The following is a 23,076-nucleotide window of genomic DNA, read 5'->3' on the forward strand; positions in this document are numbered from 1 at the left end:
TATTAATATGTCCATTGTAGTATGGTTGCTATATTTTGATAATATTCGATGGAAGTATTGAGGGCAAAATTACCATGACTGTAATTTTAAAAATGACCCAAATGTTGTGATGGTTAGACCAGAAAGTTTAGTCTTGTTGTTCCAATCCATGCAGTGCAAGCTACTGTACTGTACAATTTAACTTGATAAGGTCAGTTTGCTCCAAATTACTTGATTTGTTGGAAGGTACCTGATAGAAAGTAGGAAAGGCAGGTCAGGTGTTTGAACTTATAATGCACAGCATGTAATTAAGAACATGTCATATAGTATCATCCATCTGAGGACCTTGTTTGCCCTTCATATTAACACCATCTTCCATGTCATTGGTAAAGGACATATATGTGTGTACTGTAGTCACATGAATATCTATCAAGTTTCTGAGTCTATGGCTGCATGCTGAAGACAACTAATTTTTACCTGATCTGCTGATTGATAAAACACACGTACTGTCCCCTGAGATCTGGTAACTTTATATCTCTGGGCATGTTTGACTAAAGGTGCAATGATTTAAAATAATGGCAGTAACTTTAACAAGAGAAATAACCTGTTTTGACCTCTGCTGTTGCACTTTCCCAAATACCAGGCCTATCATCGTCATCATCATCTTAAATTGTTGTGTAGTCCTATATGGCTCCTTTTATGTCAACATACAGTATAAAGTTATACCTAAAATCCTGAATTTTGATTTCAGGTTGGCTTGATCTCTATCCTGAAAAGTAATTGTAAAGTAAGCCTATATTTTGGGTACACACCTCATTTGGAGAGGTTGCAAACTTAAATCAATTTAAAATGTGAAACATTGTCAATTTATTTAAGAAAACTATTTATCAGCTATTTGACCTCACAAAAAAAAAAGAGATAGCATACTAGTTTTACACATTACAATGTACTTGGAATGTCATACTAATGCTTTAAGGTTACATGTTATGTGTAGGTTTAAGTATACATGCAAACTCGTTATACTTAACCTGGCAGCTTCTGCCTTTGTACAGTAACTTTCAGCTCATGTACGTATATCATTAAGATGGCACTCTGGTAATATTACTGACTAATATACTGGCTCTTTTGCTTCATGCATCACGGTCATGCACCAAACCATTTGAGGAGAGATCATGGGAAGTTTTGTGCAAAACACATCCATATTTTGTCAGCCTTTCTCATTATTTGCTCTGTGGTATATCAACCACTGAGGTCGTTGTCTGGAGGTGGGCTCAGCTGGAAGCTTCCATGTAATCGTATTTTCTCACCTGAGGGCCACCTGCAAATAAAAAAAAAGGGGGTGTCTCAAAAGATTGATTGAAATCACGCATTGTTGTGAGGAAATACGCAGCAACTCTTGCGAAATTTATATATAGTAATCGTCAATATCTACGAAACACCAAACTATGGACAAGATCGAAGAGAAGCATCGGTCACCAAGGCAAGCTTTAAGATCAGGTGTACAGTACGTTAAAAATAGCTGTATGCACATGTATGTACAGTATAATCTCTTGTCGTACATGGGTATGTTGTTAATCTGTTGTTTAAATTGCCAACATTTTTGTGGCTACCAATAGATTGGAAACTCTTCACTGTCACAGGGACTTCATATGTACACAAATATTTGTCCTTACTGGAAGCGGCTAATTGAGTGATGCAATTCTGACCATTCTGACTAATCTTAATGAAGGTGAAAGTTTATAATGCAATATAATTGTTAGAAAATACTGTATGTATATATGCAGCATACTTTTTTTCATCCCAAATGTGTATAAATGTAAGCTAACAATGAGTTGCCAAATCCCATAGTGACAATGGTCATGTTCACCTTAATAGCACTGTACCTTGTACAAATGTGCATTCAATTTTATTTAGTATGTATGTATCAAGATGGTCTTTTTAGAGGTCAAAGGTCATTTGAAGTCATCAGAGATTTTTATTTAATCAAAATGTGAAAACATGGAAACATGATATGTTATGTCTAAATTCACTTGCTGAGTGTTTAGAACCCTATTTGTATCTGTGGTCAAAGGTCATTTAAGGTCAACAGTTCTAGTCAACTGTACAGTACAAAACATAACATCTCATCCAAAAGTAAAGTACCAGTGAACTTGATGTCTACAGGTCCACAAGAATGGTGCAAATTGAAATCAGCAATGGTGAAAACTTTGGATTCTTGTCTGCAGTATGTGTTGCATTAAATATTTTCATGTGAAGTGTGGTGAGGTATCACCAAGCAAGTTGGCTTTGTGAAAGAACAAGAAGTACTGAGGAGACCGGAGGAGCCGGTTGCTGAGGGTGCACAGTGTTAAAAGATTACTAGGGCATACTAGACACGGTAGGATGAGGTGCTAAGGTTGTGAGGAGACAGGTAAGTGAGGAGCGCAGTAAATAGTACAAATTATTTGTGCTCGCCTACTGTAGCAGAGTGGGAAGACTGTAATGTATCATACAGCCATGTATCCATTAGCTTGTATCAAAGCAAGTACTGATAATATTACTCTCGTCTGTATAGATAATTAATTTGATATTCCATCTACATGGGTGTAGGAAACCTCTGAAGGCAACCTCACACAAATTTTGTTAAGTTTGTCATGGAATATATAAGTATGGCCTAAAAGATGAATGCTTCAGGAATGTGATCATGATATTTTTGGCCGTAATTAGTTTCCAAGGCAAACTTAAATGCATAAATATATTATTTAACAATAACATAACATTAATGCATATAACATTAATGTTCACACACTCTACTGTATACTTTCCTGTGTGTATCAGGACTGCTGAACATATTTCATGTGATGCCTTTTTCTCTTGCATCTTCCATACATCTTCCAGCCATCTCAAGCTATCAGATTTAGAATCCTGGGCTCGGTTATAGTTACTCAACTTAAACTCTGTCCACACAATCTTAACACTACCTTTATTGCAATGCTTATGGAGATTAAAATGTTTAACACAGATCTACTGTATGAGCTTCATAGCCTGTAACTCAAAACAATTTTCTGGGTTATACAGGCCTCCTTTTCTGCTCAACCAAAGGAAAGAAGGGCCTTTTCCTTTTGTGTGTGTCTAAATGTCAGTTTCATGAACCATTATCAAGGATCTTGTCGAGTTTACATTGACCTCTTTCTTCACCATGCACCATCAAACATTTCTCTACGTCAATGTTCATGTTTATCAGTACTATTGAAGTATTAATGTTTACAAGAGGCTTGAAGACTTTCCTAGGAATGGATGTTCGTAAAGCCCTTCCTACAAGTACATTGGTTAATTTACCAGAGCTATCAGCGGACCGTCAAGATCCATCAGCTTGATGGAGTACGTGGTGTGTACTAGATAGGGCCTGGGACTGAGGCCTGTTCAGGCGAATAAATCTTCTGTGTGCGTCCTGTCAGCTTACATTTTCATCAAAGATCCCTTGGGATGCAGATGGAGAATATGAAATGAAGCAGTTACTGTAGGGAAACTTCTCAGAATTGTTCAAATTTCCAGAACCACTTCATGTTATTCACAACTGTATACTGATCCAGTATGTTCAGTACAGTCTGACTGAAACTTGTATATATTTACATACACGTGTAGAGCAGTGTTGTAGCTATGCCGGTCGGACTTGGCCAGCACTAACGTTTGCCGACCGGTACTCCAAGTAAAAAGTTCTAATACTGACCGGGCACTCGCGCTTCTGATAGCCCGATACAAAATTCAGTAAATAGTGTCAAGAAATGACTGTAAAAGAAATCACTCTCTCAAATATATATACACACACACACTATATCCTTATTCCCCTCCCGAGGACGCGGAATTCGCAGGCAACCGCCACTCCAGAAAATTCAACAGCCATCTGCAAAATACTAGCTACAACCCTGGTGTAGAGCTCTCTTTGGTAGTTTATATGCATTGCTTGTGGCTCTTTCCACATACAGTAGCTTTCATCCATAAATCATAGGTCTGTATGGATCAAAACTATAGGAAGATGGATGAGTATTATACTAGCTTAATTAAACACAATATTGACATTTACACATTTTATGTGTATAAATATTTATGAAACTTATATCTGTAAAACCAGTGGGGAAATTATTGAATATAACATATGCATTTGCTGATAATTTCCTCACCTAGTTTTGCTGTTAATGATTTAGAACAAATACTGGAAAAACAGAAATATTAACTAATTAAGAATTTCCAAATTTGTAGTTTGGTAAATTTTAAGGGAAACTTGAGCTAAACTGGGACAACCAGTTTAAAGCTAATATACAGTGATTATTAATTAGTACAGTTAAGATTTTATGCATCAATGTTGTTAGACAGCGTGTTGCTTTTATGACATTCTTGAAACTCCAAGTTGTTCACATGCAGGAAGACCTGCAAATTGTCTTAATAATCAGCCCCTCAGATCTTTTTTCATCGTTTGCTTTAAATAAGTTGGGTATAGAAATCAACTGAAATAAAAATGTAATCCTTAATTTCAGGAATATATGTATTGTTTTCTTCAAACAAGAATATTTAGGACATTGATTATGTACATTTGGTGCTGTCACGTTTTCATCTTGTAATTAGTACAATGTACACTGATTATTTTCACAGTCATTCATTATTTTTTCACTCTCATACTAACACAGTTTCGATTCAAGCAACTCAAGCTTGTGTAAGAGTAATTTCCCCCAATCTCCTTCTGCATCTTGAACTTTTCATTAAGTCAGGGACAAATTAGATTTTTATTAGTAGAAAGTGTAATTACAGACTAGTTACCAGCACACAGACAGACAGATAAATTTCGTCCAATTGGACGATGTTAGATCATCTGAGTCTCAACATGGCTTTTTTTCTCATTTTGAAAGCCTTCTGTCTGAGTAATTTCTTCCCATGTTAAATTTCTATGGGGACGTCTCCTATTCTCTCACTACATTGTGTATCAAGAGTGAACTGTCCCTGAAGAAGACTTGGATATTAAATTTCATTTGACTTCATTAAGGTGTCTTAATGAGATACTGTACATTTAATTGGGCCAAGCACTGCACAAATGTATGTGTATGCATGAACCAGCTACTGTAGGGCAGATTACATGCAGGGTATAAACAGCTCCTCTTCTACAGTATTATACACCTTTGACTTTCATGTGAGAATTCTGCATTTGTTTTTAAGTTAAAAGGGTGGGATGATTTGTGGGGGAGGGGGAGGAAGACAAGGAGAGGCTTGTAAAAGTGTGCATGATTCCGAACTGTCCCATTAATCTTTGCAAATTTTCGTAATGTGAGGTTTAAAGCAACTTTGTTGATTGTCTTCCTGAACAACTACTTCCACATTTGTTTTTTGGATTAACCCACATGCAATGTCCCCGCAAAATTAATGGATCATCAATGGATACTTACATTATGACCAAGGGCAATTTTACTTTAACTGCCCTTCAAAAACAGGAGAATAAGTTTAGCTATTTCATCAAATAATTGTGTAAAGGGAGAATCAAAATTTTGATGGCTCTCGAAGAATGCAGGTGCACTTGAAAAGCTTAATTTAACTCAAGTGTTCTATTCATTGTTATTGATTCCTTAATTTTGGAATCATCAATTTCCAAATTCAGTTTCAAATATTGTTGCCAATATCTTCCTCACTGTATGGCCTCATCCTTCCTCCCTAGTTTTCTCTGCCCCCTTATTGGCTATGCTGCTGTACTTATGTTAATTACTAAATTATCTAAGTGAATGAAGTCAAAGGAAGCGAAGGAAGGCCTATGAACCAATGAACATTCTGTTATTTAAGACTTAATTACAGCTCTTATGTATGCTTCTATTCCTTCATAGTTTCATGCGTCTTTGTAATTGTACAGTATGTACATGTCTACAGGCGCATGTTATTATTGGATTAGTTTAGGACAAGAAGGACAACAAATCAATATCTGTTACGTGAACTGTTTCTTGTCATTTCCAACCACTTCTTATAGAGTGTTATCATTGTATTGATCATTCTGAATTGAACACTTAAATTCTGGACTTGTCTACAGTACCTCTCAATTTTTGGATGTGTGTGACAGACTACTTTAATACTACCTGAAAAGGTCCATTCAACATCTTGTATCGGTTATAATACTGTAAGTTCATATTAAGAGGAAAATGTACATCCACTTATTCCGTAACAAATCCAATCAGCTGGATACTATCACTAACTGAAGTATTGTGAGCGTGTGGTCTAATGGTAAAAGGCAGTGGACTTGTGATATAAGGCTTGCAGGTTCGAGTCCTGGCCAGATCATTACTAGTGTCCTTGGGCAAGGCACTTTATCTCCATTGCCTCTTTTCACCCAGGTGTATAAACGGGGACCTGTGAGATACTGTACACTGTCAGTTGGGAGCTGTTATAGCTGCTGCCATGTGGATGGATTGTCTCTAATATTTGACTGGTCATCATTGACCAGGGTGATATTGTTATGCGCCTCGGGCAGCCTTATATATCCGATCTGGATATGTCTGCGCTTTATAAATTCTCAATATTATGATTAGTTTTGTATCGTCACTTTCTTACAGATTAAGGTGAAACAATTTTCAAGACTCTTTGTGGACACTGGCTGATATTGGTAAGTTTCAATTACTCATGCATCTTTTTTACTTGCAATTTCAAATTTTGTTCTACCAGGATAGCATGAAATTGATTGAAAACTTCACAAAAACTTAGCAATTGTAGGCAAATTTGACTAAATATAAACATTCCTTGCATATTAGAAATGATATTTTAGCTACAGAGGCACAGTTTGTTAGCACTGTAAATTAAATTTGACAAGGCTGCACTGATTGTTCTTCATTTGGCCTTCAGATCAAATCTCAGAAGATGCGTGTGGCCTTAATTTCTATTTTTAAAATAAATCTTTGTGGAAAATTTAAAATACTTGTTTCAACTGTGTTTACTGTAAGAGAGTGAGAAAGCAATATATTTAGTGTTTGATCGATGTAGACCAGTGTTATATTTACTTTTTTTCCTCCAGGCAACTGCCTAGTAGGATTTTTAATGATCGCCTTAAAAGGTTACCATTTAATGGTGACATTATTGTCATAATTGCAAAATGTATTGAAGTCAAATATTGCTAATGCTGAATCATATATTAATTATCTTTTGACAAATTGCCGAATAGGCAAATTTCCTACAAATGTGACAGATTTAATTTTATGGGATTTACAGTCTGTTTCCTCATACCCAGTAGAAACGTACATTCGGCAAGTTACTTGCAAGCCGTGTTACTTTTAAGTTGTGTCAGACAGCTCAAACAAAACTAAACCAAAGTACAAATATTCCGGTGAAAGTGCCCTCCCCCTCCCGTCTGCCAAGTCTTGCAATGTCAGTGAGTTACAACGAAGATGCAAGGATTATTTGCTCTTCTATTTGTCAGATTATAATTGTCAAGTGACCTAATTTCAATGTACTTTCCCATATTAACTTTCACCTAATAAACCCATGTCAATGTTTGTCCATGAATTGGGGCAAGTACACAGTTTTGCATACTTTTATGTCATCCTGTGCAATTGATTTTCTTGATTGCATTTCCTAGTTTCCTAAATTCTATATGTACCTCAGGGTAACAAATGTATTTCTGTACTTAATTGTAGAGTTTAATTAAAGATGTTTTTTAAGTTAAGAAGATGAGGCATATAGTAATGACTTATAATTTAAATTTCCCACAATCACAACCGGTAATTGTTTCATGATTATTTCTGATTGTCCCGCAATTTGCCCAATTTCAAACTGATTATTAAGTTAAATGCAAACTTGTTTAGTTTTGAACCATCTTAGTGTTATAGATCCTATCTATGTACACCAATGTAATATCTATGTCCACTCTGTGCTCATTGAAGGTGTGCTATAGTCTGCAAAGTATTTGGGAAGACAGTGAAGATATATTAGATTAATTACTGAATCGCACCAACGTTAATCTTTATCGTGTGTTGTACATTCCAGAATGTGAATGTTATGCGCAACACAGATAGCTGACAGCAGCATTATAGGTTTACTGAGCAATCCTCTTGATAAAACTCAACCAGCTAGAGCCAGCTGCCTTAATGACATTTTCTTTGGAATACCATAAAGTTACATACAGAATACTGGTATGTAACATACGTGTTTTATGCACTGACTCATCCCGATAGACTTTTTATGTATCATCTAAAAAAGAGCAAAAAAAAAAAGAGTTCAAACATGTGACAAGTAAAGATTGCAACTTAGGTTTTATTGGTGAGCAGATGCATTTTATTGATTAGGGTACAAGTCATGTTTTATTGTCATACTGTACATAGCTAAAATGACAACATGCCTAGAACCATTGTAAAACAGGCCTAAGTTTGTTTTGTGCAACATACACCCAAGTGTACATACAGTAGCAGTAATGTGCGTGGAATAAAGCAGTCCCCTCCGATGACGTACATGTGGACACCAATCTTCAAACTTGAATTTTTTAACATAAATTACCATCATTTTCAGAGAGCATTTTGCCTGACAAAGTTAAGATATATCTTACAAGCAAAGATTACATGTTATTGCCACAGTTTCTAGGATGCAAATCATAAATTGTACAGTAGTGTCATGAGTTAACATTACATTGTGCCTATAGAACCATTGTAAAGAAGGCTTCATTCATTTCGTTTGTGTAATATACAGCAAAGTGTACAGGACTTAGCGGAAGTGGGATGAATCAAAACAGTGCCCTCAAGTAATATTGCCCTCACTTTTCTTCTAGACTGACTCCAAATGGTCACCAATTCTTCAATTTAAACTCTTTGATGGACGTTGTTTTACTAGCTGTCATTCTCAGAGCATTTTGCCACACAAGCATACATAGTTTTGAGGCCCCATAATTAATATAGTATGAATAAATTCAATGTTAAGAACCTTTAATACAGTTCTTTTGGAAAGTTTCACCAGTTCTAGAATGCCCTATATAAATTTGGAGGCAATATATAGAATTATAGATGACCTTAAAGGTAAACAAGAGTTCACCTGATTTTTCTGAAGGTGAAGTAAACATTTGTAAAACGAAAGGGATGAGAAGGATGTGACAGTAGTTCAGTAAAAATAAAACTGATGGTCATGGGTAAATGGGGGTACAAAGAGAAACAGGAAAATATGAGATAACCGTGGGAAGAAAATAAAGAAGGAAAAGAAAATAAGGTTACAACTATTTCAATAACTTTCACTTTTGCTATGATAGACTTAAAGGGTGTGAAGACTCGCGCAAAACAACCCCGTCTAATGCCGGTAATCTGACCTAGTTTCGGAGGAGGTGTAACAGAAGTGTTAGACACCACCATCGATCCCAGAAAATACACACACACAGTTTGCTACCGTCGGTAATCAGACACTAGTGTACAGTCAGTACATACAGCTGCGGTCAATACCCACAGCACAGTATACAAACGATACAGCGATGGACATTTCAGGTCCAGCTAAAGATAACAATTAAGGTATCACGTTTCATTACTGTCTGCATTTTGAAGCGACACAAACAAAACGTCACTTGCAATTGCAACAGTAAGTTAACTTTTTCAGATGGCCGCACGCTGTTTGGGGCGAGCCTTCAATGCCTTTAAGCCCAAATTATAGGAGGATAATTTTACAGATGAGGAAGACAAATGAATGTGATCATGCTTTGTCGAAGAACTGAAGCCTGTACTTCTCAAGCATATCAGATATAATTGCTGACTGCTTAAAGCAGATGTTACTTAATTTTCGCTGTGCTCCTTAATCTAATCAATGTAGATATTTTACATCAGCATGTAGAGAGACATGTGTTAAACCCTAAGTACTACTGTATGTACGATATGTGAATGGGATTTCATGTGGCACCTCCCACGCTACTCTATTCATTGATGTGTGTACTGAAGATTTCAGTGTTACTTCAACAGATGAGACTAGCTGCTTGCTGGTTTCTTGACAAGATTGTCCAATTGATTAATGGGATAGAAAATTTATCAGCAGAGAGCTGTGACATTGCCAATATCTTGAGTAAATTCGTGATTGGAGCTCACAGTCAGTATCAGAGAGGTTGTTACGGTGAGATAGTACAGTGCCTTTCAATGTGTCAGTTTTATAGTGTTTTCTCAGTCGAGTGGTGGCCATCTATCCTGTGGGCTGTGAAAAGGTTTGTTTAAATAATAAGAATAAAGTATAACTGATCAATTACTGGCCATTGCTTGGTTCTAGGTTCACCTTTGAAGTTGGCTGCTATGATATGCATAGTTATTCTTGACCAAGTCGTTTGTAATACTCTTTTTCTCGCGTGCAAACTGTACATGCCCCAGAGTCCGTTTCTGCCTACAACGAATGTACTTGCCCACTGTATTTTACATGCCTGAGGATCTGTCCGATGCAAACGTCTTGGACATTTCTCCAAAGAGGGGCATGAACGTATTGGCAAACCACAAAATTTTTATTCATATTATTGTTACGAAATTGCGTGTCATGTGAGATCATGTTTCTTCCACAGCATTTAGCGGCCGTCTCGCAGTGTACAAACCAATCTAAGGCCGAGTGGCTGTTCACTGCGGGAGGCAGGGCTTGAATAAACATTTTGGGGGAAGTGGGCCCAAATGGCAAACCTGATTGGCTGCTTCGCATTTCTGGATTAAATTTGCCAAAATCAAAGGAAAACATAAGATAGCAAGGGAGAAATGTGTAAGACCCTAGTATCAATATAAAGCGTTGCCGCAGGCGTTCTCTGGGCAGTACAGCAAATTAGATGCGGGGAAATAGCTTTGTGAAAAAGAAAGGTACAGTACACTAGGCTGTACATACTAGGGTCTTTACTAATGCGTAGTGTGTGCAGTCTTCTGAACAATTTTAAAGCTTAGAAGCAACCTTTTGTGGTTTTAACTCTGGTGAAATAAGATATATTCTGCAACTGGTATAATTAGCCCTACAGTATATACCAATTAAAAGCTCATTAATGACTTTCTTCACGTCAGCTGAACTTTTCATGAAAATTTGTGCTGGAACATTTTCTACATGACAACTTACATACTTTGCACAACTTGCAAATTTGAGGAGCTTTGAAAGACACCGAAAGTTTTCTATCCCTTGAAACATAAATTACAACGATCAATTTTGATGTATAGGAGATCAGCTAATTGAGCTAAGAACAGCTCCAGTCGAGAGTGAAATTCCGGATATTTGGTGCATTATGTTACAGTGAAGACAGGCAAGAGGACATCTTTAGAAACTGCATGGGCAGTCACGACCACAAATGAGCAGGACTTGATTACTTGACCCCCAAGAAGGAGTACGAAATAGCAAATATATATGACTTATATTGCCCTTTCTTTTCTCCAAGTCTATACTTTTTCTTGCCCTAGGCCCGCCCCAAGTTGTGCAGCTGTTACTTTTTGCTTTCATTTATTAACTAACAAGATTTGATAATGTAGATGACTGCATGAAGATGGTGGTGAGGTCTGTTTAATCTATTGCTCAGCTGCCAACCATGTCATCTTTACATGTTAAAAAGCGCTTTATTTGTTACCTATCTGTCTAGCTTATAGCTGTAATACCTGTAAAATATGTGTCATGTTGTAAATGTACAGAGTAATCCTGACAACCATCAAATCTGCTGAATTATGAAGGTTATATTCTTACTACATTTGAGGTGAACCTTGCATTGTTTTGATGTCCGGGGAAAGATTCACAAAACAAACTGAATTTAGAGAGAAAGCCTGCTGCGAGATGGAAATTGTAGGTTTCTTCCTTTGACCTACTTATACAAGCCAAAATTCCACACTTATGATAAAGAGAAAAAAAAAAAAAATAGCCTGAGAAAATTTACTCAGATTTAATAATGTCACTTTTGCAGTGCATGCATGCACATACTGTACACCGCTTTTTAAGCCAATTACCTAGAAGTGGTAATTTTGGAAAACCTTGGCTTCTCCTTAGCTTTTGTATTATATAACTGTGTATGTTTCTTTCAATTAAAAAAACCTAAGTAAAATAAAATTTGTAATGCAAAGTTACAAGAGACAGGAATGTATGAAAAATATACAATTTATGATGAAAATTATCCTAGTTCAGCACAGCTGCTTATATTTTGTAATGCACATCTGAATTCTAAGACATTTACAAAAAAAAATCTGAAAAAATTAATAAAAATAGAAGCAATTTTGGGAGGTATTTTGATTGTTTTGCCTGGAGCAATTCCCTGGGATTAGAATTGCCAGTCTCTCTCATTTGAAGGATTTCCGTTACAGTGATTGCAGACAGCGTGCGCAGCGATAACTGTCTACTGTAGGTGGAATAACAATTGTTTCATAATTATCTTGGTATGAAAATTCAATTATGTACTGTATTTCGCTGACACACGTTTGGCACATTGGCATTTCATAATTTGATATCATGTAGAAACCAGAAATTCAGATCTTTGACACTTTTCCCAGTTTGTGTAGTACAGTGAAGTGACAAGAGATGTGTTTTTTCCTCTAAAGTATGTTATAAAGTTGAAATCATGTACTGTGCATTTGAGTGTGCACAAATGTGACTTTCTATGATGAAAAGAAAAAACTGCAACACTTTTGTCAAACAGAAAGGCACTGCCAAGTGGTGATGAAACTATGCACTGATTGCTATGTAAGAATCAATTCAATTGGATCTTTTTTGTTGGTGTTACTGTATGATATTATAAATCTTGTATGACCATCAAACTGATTTACTTTCAGTAGCTACAGTACTGTGTGTCATTAATACAACTTTCAGCACTTTGATTATTCACAGTCAGTGGACACACAGAACATTGTGCGTAAATTAATGATGTTTTCTGAGACACGCTGTTAGGTTCAGGTACAGGCATGATAAAATCCAGAAAGCCATCAGGTTTAGTGATACCTCGAGAATGTAAACCTACCATACATCGAGTTATGTGGTTTATGTGAAATCCGTATTTACCTCCAAGTCTATTATGCTGTCCTATAAAGCTAAGTAGGTTTGCTGTAACCCAAGCAAGCTCATTTCAATTTCATGGGTGGTAAACTCTTCATATTGTAAAAGAGCCTTCTCCCAACATGGTGCAGTACAGACACAGCTAAAATAATACGTTTGAGAGAGAGAGCACCAGCTGCTGCGTGGACTAGTTCTGAAGTAATTTTCAGGACCACATGATGCGAGTGTCATTATTGACTTACAGTACTGTAAATGTTCAATGGTTTCTCAGCTCCTGACAGAAACTTCATGTGTGTATGTGTACCATACTGCTGTAAATGTTATTTAAAGCAGTATATTGTTGAGTTTGTGTTTTTCAATTTTCAAGCATGGTAATGTTATCTGCCGTATTGATAGTCATCAAACTCATTAAACTCTGTCAATGTTACTTCTGGAAGTAATTTCACATCAATTAAGATAAGAAAAATTTTTTAGTTTTCAAGGTTCAAATTTAAATCAGAAATCAATGTATAGTACTTAGGCTTATATTTAACTTTGTCAAAGTTACCTAATCTGCCAAAATTAGTAGCAATTTAGAACAGAGCCCTCACTTACCGAACATCACCAATATATATTAACAATGTGAAAGTGATTGGGACACTTTGCAGTTTCAAATGATGGGTTTCCAAATTTTTTAAAATAATTTTATCAAAAGAAAGTCATATCATGTTATTTAACATTTCATGTCACATTCTATTAATAACGCCAATTAAGTTTCAATTTGGCCCTCACTTACTGAACATCACCAATATATACAGTAATAATGTGAAAGTGATCGCAAGGGGACACTTTATAGACTATTCAAATTGTGATGTGTTTAGATAGTCATATCCTGTTACTTAACATTTCACTTCATCCTATTAATAAGGTTAGTTAACATATATATCAATTTTCACTTTCATATTATAATCTTCAAGTTTGTATCCATGGTAATATACAATATCCCTAAGTGTTCCATTTTCCTGCTTTTGTTGGAAACCATTCTAACTGAGCACTGTAACTGCATGAGCCACATCCTACATTCATCTGTGTCAAGTGTTAAGTGTCAAGAAAAAAACGAGGAAAAATAAGAGAAAGAATAAAGAAACAATGAGAGAGCGTGAAAAGCAAATAAGACTACAAAAAAAAAAAAAATGAGTTATACACCGTGAATGTTGGTATTAATGCAATATTTAAAGAATAACCTATCAGGTCTAATCAGGTGATCGCATTACCAGTGAACCATTTCATGGCCTGATCCGGGCACATTAACTCTTAGCTCGTTCTCTGATCCTCCCTGTGCACGGCGAGTGCTTTAGCGGAAGTATCTTCCAAAGGTATTGCGAAAGAGCAGCTCACAAGCAGGCGTACTAAATGTATAAAACTTTTCTGATGCTGTACAACACGAACACATGTATATGTAGTAAGTTGTCTTATCATAGAATAGAGTGTTGTGTTTCATTGTATACAATCGAATCGGCATGTTTCATGTACTGTACTTAACTGCACAAAGAAAGCTTAGACCTGGCCTAAACATTCTACATCTCAACTCCAGCAGCAAGATGGACGTTTGTTGGCTTGGAATGTTGCTATGGCGGTGAGAATGTCCCGCGAGGAAGTCGGCATTTGCGTAATGTAAAGGTCACGGTTGATCTCAGGCCACCTAGAACATTACATTACAAGCTTGATTTCATGCTCAGGGTCTGATCTTCCCCTTGCTAATATTAATATCGAAATATAAGATCTCGAGCGTAAGGTCTGATCGTGAGCAGCCTGAGATCAGATCCGGATCTAGTGTAAAAGCACTTTAAGCTTTCCATTATGAATCAGTCATCAAGACAACACACAGTAGGACTTCAGATGGGTATTGTGGATTCGGAACTGAAAGAGGAGGTGGTAGTAATGGGCACACTGGCCTGTGTGATGCCGTATGACCTACAATTAATAGACCAATAAATACTGTAATTAGGGGTGCTGGGCTAACATGTTTACCAATTGTATACTGTAGATTGCAATACCTTCAAAACGAAACTGAAGTACGTATAGTATATATGTTGAGAGGAGACAGGTAAGCAATTGTCACTTATATATACCACATACCCACAAAGAGCCATGTTTCTGTAACCATACAGTCTAAACCAATTTTAAAAAAACTACAATTTGTGTTCAGCTAGCAGTGTAAGACTGTATCTACTGTAAGTTTCATTATTGAAATTACTGTAAAGTGTTTCAGAATACATTAAAAATAAGTTTCCCAGTCAAGTATTTAGCAAAGTTACTGCAGCATTTAAGTGCAGCTCTCCTAAGTGCTCAACCTATTTTATAAGTTAGGGTTTGGTAAGCACTTGTGTTGTTAGTTACAAGAAAGCAAATTCCATCCTTCAAGGTCAGAAAATTCTGCTTTAAACAGCAGAATTAAAGCAAAATTTCCATACCCTTTAAGACTGAACCTTACAATATCACAAGTGGAGGTAATTAAAACAAAGCCAACTATACAATTAAAGAATGATCCTCCAACATTTCATATTATAAATTTCTTAATTTTATTCTTTCTTCAACAATGCATACATTGACACTATATTTATAACTGTTTTCACCGTTCACAACGAGGCAAATATAATCGACTTGCGAGAGTTTTCTTGCAAAATATTAAAGCTTGATACACGAATCATAAGTCTGCAAATATACTAGTCAAACATATATGCCGTATGCTGTACACACCACTCTATCTAATTAGATATATCTGTTCCAAAATGGTACAGCAGCTTCTACAGATGCTGATCACTGTTGTACAGTATAGTATGCACCGTGGGGAAGGTTTATGTATGAAATTATATTTACCGTTCCATTTTGATGGACACTGTCAGTTACAGTGTGTATATATTGTGGCATTACAGTACCACATATACTTCATTATACTGTACATACAAAGATAGCCTTTAGTTGCTGTTAATACTGTTACTAGTGATTGCATGGTGATAAGGGATGCAGAATTGTCACACTCTGTTAATTCACCCCACGGCGACCATTGGAATATTAAGCTTTCTTTGCATGATTGCTCTTTCTTGATATCTACAAATTTTACAAATTATGGTGAGAGGTATCGAGAATGATAGAAGCTAAGTCTCAGTCTGACAGTCTGCATAAAATTACATTTCCCTTTGACAAAGTTCCTAAAATTTCCTTTACTAACTGCCTTTAACCCACTTATTAAGCTCATAATAATTTTCAATATTTTCAAAAATGAAGTATTTTTTAATAAAATAGGTCCACCACTTCTAAGAATGCTTTCAAATTGAAACTTGATGTGGTAAGTTGATGATTTGTCTGCTGTAACAAAAAATAAAAGTGAAACATTTTGGTCTCAGTAAATCTGGTTTTACTGAGGATTGTCAGTTTTGTTCATGAAACCAATATAGCTCATAGTTTTCTTTCATCTACATAAGAGAGTATGTATTCATATTCCAAGCAATCATGAAAAATATGACAATTGACATGAAACATTCCTCTCACATATAATTAATTCATATCCACAAACAAACTACTACTTGCCACAAAGAGTGAAGTGCGGCCTTCTTTTAATTGCGCTCTCAAGGTTTATCCGCTACAATATCACTGATGTCGTCCTTGTGCGTTTCAGCTCCTAAAGATATCATTTACACTGTTGTGAGGCCGATCTTGCTTTCTTCAGGTAAGTTTGTGCTTTGAATCCTCTCCGCTGGGAATTGCTTTGACGCTGTTACCGGGTGTAGTATTACCCAGTCTGACAGGTACATGTTACTTGGTAAAGCAACCTGAGCATGTCACTTAACTGTAAAGACATAATAGTTGTAACCAGTTTAACTTCCATGTGAGGCTGACACCTGTATAAAAATGTACAGTCCATTTATATGGTGGTATATTGCACTGTAAATTGAGAACATACTTTTATTGCATAAATGCTGAATTGATCAATAAATGAAGGCCCATAGTTTAGAAGAAATGATGAAAACCTAGTGTAAGCCAGTATACTGTACTGTGCCGTACTTTGGTAATTAAGGTCTAGAGTATACTGTATATTAATGCAGTCGTTTGTGTACATCTCGCACAGAATTGCACAGAACCTTGTACAATATGGGATTTTTACATACCTGTACATGTACTTTCTCTGATTTTTTGAAGTTTAGAATACAGTAGCACTGCTCCAAGCCATCTACTGTAGATGCAGCCCTCCATACTGATTATTTGCAGACTTTGCTCATATGTACTGTTGTACTGTATGCATAAATCAAAATGGTCTTGCAAGATGTACAGACTGCACACCCCACATAATGATCGTGAAGTATTTCCTGTTTGGTTGAGAAAACGTGTTGATGAGTCTCTGTTTAATTCAAAGAGCTAGTTATTGAGTATTGTACATCATTTCTAGGAGTTCATCATGAGGGATATAGAGTATACTGTACCCTGAAAGACATTAATAATCTGTAATTTATTATGAACTATTTGCAGTTCTCTGCATGCCCTCAGATATACACTATTAAGTGCTGAGATCATCTCGAGTAGATAAATCATCCCATCAACCGGCGGCAGTTTTCTTAGAAAGATGAAGTCGCTCAGGATTTTCTGTAATGCTTTTAAGAGCTTCTTTGACTCATTCAATGAAGTCAATGACACAGCAAGATGTTTCAGTTTTCTCTGACAGTGTGTAATTTCTCTCTCTCTATATATATATATATATATATATATATACATATATATGACAAAAGGTCATTTCAAGTTGTATCCAAGCTTTCCTTGAGCTTCAAGAATCCTAAGAGATGTAGAGTACAGACACCATCCAACATATTAATTTTACATTTAATGTTGAAATGACAGAAAACTTGTTTCTGAAATTGTTCTTTAATAAATTGTAGTTGAAAAATGTTGATTTAATACAGCAAATATTGACAGTGTATTGGTGAGTCATAATTTCAGGACATTTAGTGAATTGGAACTGGAAGACTTAAACAAATATTGCGTTTCTCAGAACTATGTACTTAGGTCCTTCGCTCCTCACTTACCTGTCTCCTCTGAACCTCACTTCTCGCATAACTGTCTCCTAGCAACACCACAATGAGACAATGTATTGAAATAAAATATTATCAGCAAGAGCTGACAGTGTTGTTTCGTGAGTCATACTTTCATGGATATGTTGTGAATTAGAGCTGGAAGGACTAAAAAAAATGCGTTTCTTCTCTCAATTCAGTACAGCACTTATTAAAATAAGACCTTTCAGATCAAATCAATAGACTTTAAATGGTTGTTAAATATTGTATTAGGTCTCATGAATGCACATTTACAGCCTGCTAGAACTGCCATGTTAATTAGAGACCTTAAATCAAACATCGAGTGTGTTAGCAGTGCTATCATAGACTTTCTGTTATTCCATTTAATTAAAGGGACTAATATTCACTACTTTACAATGTATATCTATAAGAGTGAAGTTGAACGTTCACCACATGTCAATTGTTCCTTCACCGAGGCAGGCTCTTTAAAGTCGAGTGAGTCAACTCTAGATGTACATTGTGGTTGTAAGTTGATGTGCATGATTACTCACTAGCAGTAAGCAGGTGCTTTTGCTGAAAATTTGGCACCAATTTTTAATAGGATTTTGTAAGTGCATAAATTAGAAATGATAATTTTTCATGGAAAACTTTTGTGGGGAGGGAAGATATAATTACGTTGGGTGTTAAGCGTGGGGGTGAAATGTTATACAACATGACCTGTAGACTTCTGTATTTAAGTGAGTGTGTGAAAAGAAAGATAAAAGAGGAGTTCTGTTTGGTCAACTAGTTGGGGATTATTTAGATGACTTCCTGGGCGGCATTGTCAAACCTCTTTCATGATCAATCATTGATGGAAGGTAATGTCTCTCCATGAATGCTAACATTAAGGATCATGTGTGTACATCTATTAGCCTAGGCTTCGTTGACTTTTCTAACCCATGCTGAACTAAGAAATTGAGCCACTGTAGCATGACGTACCTTTCAAGCATGAGTAGCCAACTGCAACAAAAGTTGAAGAACAAGGCTTTTAGGTTTATTGTGCATGTGAATCTGTCAAACCGGGCATATATGTACATACATGATCCGGATTTAATGGGGTATGAGCATGTACTGATAAATAATGGATGAGATCCATTTTACTCTGCTACAGATCTGCCTTTCCAAGGACAAATTTGTGCCTCAATCTATCAATATTATATTCATATTACAGCTGTTTGCAAGGTCATATATATGCTTTGTACTAGTGAATGTTATCCAAGCTGTATGTGGATGTTTTTTCCAACTCCTAATCTTTCATCTCATTCAGATCGCGGCGTCAGTATACTAGTCTATTTATATCATCGTAAATCATTTATTATAAATCAATGTTTAGTTTCTCTCCAGATTCATGTGAAAGGGTCTTGTAGTGGCTTTGTAGATGGACGAAACTTGAACTGTTATTTATCGTAAATCATAAATATATTTTGACTGTACAGTACTTGATCCTTTGAGCTATAAATGTTAACTCTGCCATAATTAATTCTATGTCCTTTCATGTTCATGGATGTATGTCGTCTTGGTTTCCCATTCATGTTGAACCTTAACATTGTCATACAAAACACGAAATGATTTTCATACATGTGCATAAAGCGTATGTACTGTACATTGTTTGATGCTAAGAACTACACTGTTATGCAACTAGCAGTATATGAAAGACGCTCTCCAGGCAGCTGTGAAGAAAGAGTACAAGTGACTCTTTCTTTATCCTGTGTGCTTTGGACATCTCACATAAATGCAATTTGAAGCTCTAGTAATTTGTTGAAGACTCCAGAAGGACTAATTCGTCCCGCAAGTTTATTACTCTGTGTTACACAGTCAGCTCGTTAATCATCGTGGTTCCGGGGACATCTGTTTATGGAAGCCAGATCCACTTTCAGGAATGAATCAGGCTTTGGTTATGATGGTCAGAGATTGCATGTATATGCTATTTGAGGGAATCGTAAAGCATAGTGCAGGGTAGATGGACATACGATGATTGATGAAGATGACGCTGACAATTTCCTCCAAACAAAGTATGGGTCATGGGATTCAGGAAATATAATACTTGCAAAATGCCCTGTGCAGAGATAGCATATGAAAGGTCAACCATCATCTGGGGTTAGAAGACCAGCTTGTTTCTGTGAAATTTACACTGAAATAAATTTTCACAGAATGTTATGCTCGAGTTGTGTCCTTGTTCATTTTAATAGTTGTTCCTCTGGTTGCGTGTGAATGATCTTCTTCACACCTCAATTTACAGTTTTGTTGATCTAACAAGTAACGGTTGGTTAAGTGCTGATACTGATTTTGTAAAAAATTAAATTCACCCCTTACTTAAATCGTCTCCAAACAACTGAACACACTACACCTCTCTGTGCATGCTGTACATTATTTAATAATTAAACATTGACATATATGGACTAGCCATTTCTGGTCTATTGCCTCCCTTATTTTATCATTCCATGGTGTTTAAGTGGTTCCCAATTTTTTTGTGAACCTTGATGAAGATTGTCTTAGGTTTTGGAGACTTCATGTACAGTAGGTGCATATATACAACACTTACACACTAGAATGGCATATTTACTGCACCCCTCTCTAACCTGTCTCGACTCTGCTAGTGCACCCTCCAATCTACCAAGACAACTGGTAACATATTGGCACTGTGCCCCCCCCCCCCTCACTCCCGTTGACTTTCCTCTGGGTCATTGCATCCTTTGCCATACTACATCATACCCATGTCATACCCTTCATCATATCCAATCCACATCATAAAGATTTCTGGCATTCTGATGAGATATCCACTACAAATTTGTCACCCTCCCATTCGGACTCTCTGCTTCTCCAAGGTTCATTCGCCCTTGTCACACTGTGGTGACAGAACTCTGAATAGAGGCATTTGAAAATCCACCCTTTAGTATGACTGTGGTTCATTTTTTTGCCACTGCCCACTTCTTCACCTTTCAAGGTGATTAATCTGGATCGTTAGCCTGTATGTTAGGTAATCAATTCGCCAAGCCTAGTAAGGAAACGAGCTTGGACAAGTCACTACACAGCTCAAATTTCCTGCGATCTACCACAAAAGAGCGTATTAAAATGATTGAGGCAGGTAACCTATTATGGCAGTGGTATTATAGGGCGCATTTTCAAATGGGATTCTATTCATCTACCTCCTGTAGACAATTGACTGATCCTAACCCACAGCTACCGTGATTTCATATATTAAACCCTTATTTCTCACTCGAAAGTGTCTAGTTAAGAAACATTTTGGAAATTGTCATAACTTTTGTGTATCTTTCACTACCATAGATTCCATTTGTGGCTTCTGAAGACACATTTCCATCAGAGTACTTACCTTCAACCTCCTAACTATCCTTTGAAAGTTTTGGCATTTTTCTGACAAGTAGTTTCTACAGTATGATATTTCACTTATATGGTCGTTTCCAACAAATTGAATAGAGATGATGTAATTCTACAGTGTTTATTGGCTTATAAGTGTCTTTATAATAATGTTTTAATCATATTACACTTCTTGAACCCTGTAAGGAGGTTAGTATTAACATGGCTCCTCTCTTCATACAGGTCTGTCTACAGTCTACTTATTATGCACAGTTATAAACAGTGCCATACCACATCAACTAGTTGTCGCTGGTATCATTTTGCACTGCGACCCTAATTCATCCCGAAGCATTAATTCCAAACGTTTTGACCAGATCTAACTGCTCAGTGCTGCCTGCCTGAAAATTTTAACTGTAACAACTCATACGTAATTGAAACTGGCTGTAATCTAGAATGCCCCCCCCCCCCCAAAAAAAAGGGAAAAATCTAAGTAACTTTGTTTAGCAATGAGTCACCTTGCAGTGAAACGATACTTAAAATTAAGCTTGGATCATCTTCTGCAGGCGATCTCCATCTCATTGAGATAATGCCCATGATGATGATGATCTGTCATTGCGTGTTTATCATTCATAGATAATTTATTACCTGCCTAGCCATTTTAAGTAAAATTGCTCTCTGCATCATGCTATATGATGATTAAGAAAGAGTGTTGCCTTAGTTACAGCTAATTACCAAACTAATTGGATCTCTCTGTGACTGGTAAGCGTGACTTAAGCCATCAAATATATACAACCTATAACAGAATAAGTTTTAAGTCAGTGTGCTTTGGCTTCTGATAAGCCAGCAATCGACTTGTCATAAAAGAAAGACATATGAGTCTTCTTTTCTATATGCAGTCATCAGTTGAACCATTTGCTCCAAACAGTAATTAATGAATAGGGTACAGTATATGCATGTATACATGTCTCTTTGACATTTATTTGCATACTTCTAAAGAGACCACTTAGAGTGACAAGTAAATTGCTAGTGCAAAATCGACTGAAAAGAACTGATGGAAGGACTCCCCTTTTAATTGACGTGATATAGAAACCTAATTTCTTGTCGCTTTTGGGTTTGCACTTACGTATCTCCTCGCAACAATTGAACACTTGATAGAATGTGACTTGAACGTTCTGGTAACCATACACTTAGCACTGATCTCATTGGATAATATATCACTTCATATCTACATTTTTCCTTACTCTACCACCCAAGAATGGCTAAAAGCAGCTAGTAAAAATTGCTAAAATTGTAAAAGTCAAATTTTAGATTTAGCAGTTTGGGAAGGTTTTCAATTTTGTCTTTTAATAACAATACTACATGATGAATCTCTGTACAAAAGCTGGGCACTGGAGCTTTGAATTTGTTTAGCAATTTGGCCATTTTTGCATACATCTTTTTTGTGATGCGATACCATGATTATTCCCCGTATCAAAGATCTTTAACGTCATTGAATATCCTGCTACTAAATCAGAAATCATACAGTGTTTAAGCAAGTACATAGTGGATAATTATATTGGAAACAATTGTTATATGAAAAGTTAATAAAAACTGTTCATTAAAGGTACTTGTCACAAAGACATCTTTCTCTTCTTCTTCCCCTTACCGTATTCTGACCTACATAGGAGATAATGTAGACTTGTTTTGTAATTAAACTCTGTACGTAAATTCCTGTTTTCCTAACAATGTATCATCATCTAGTATTGGACAAGTTATAAAG

At 36.3% G+C, this 23,076-nt stretch overlaps 1 protein-coding gene across 3 annotated transcripts in view; it reads left to right on the forward strand.

The window, feature by feature from the left end:
- The window catches only part of LOC139961999 (contactin-4-like), a 60,349-nt gene that overhangs the window by 14,987 nt on the left and 22,286 nt on the right, over window positions 1-23,076 (forward strand). For 2 of the 3 annotated variants that reach the window (XM_071961781.1, XM_071961782.1), the window contains exon 2: window positions 6,543-6,592. The exons of the other annotated variant lie outside the window; for it this stretch is intronic. The gene's annotated coding sequence lies outside the window, so the exon portion shown is untranslated. The remainder of the gene's footprint in view (window positions 1-6,542; window positions 6,593-23,076) is intronic. 3 annotated transcript variants of the gene reach the window in all.

The sequence above is a fragment of the Apostichopus japonicus genome, chromosome 20, assembly GCF_037975245.1.
Source record: "Apostichopus japonicus isolate 1M-3 chromosome 20, ASM3797524v1, whole genome shotgun sequence".
NCBI classification, from domain to species: Eukaryota; Metazoa; Echinodermata; class Holothuroidea; order Aspidochirotida; family Stichopodidae; genus Apostichopus; species Apostichopus japonicus.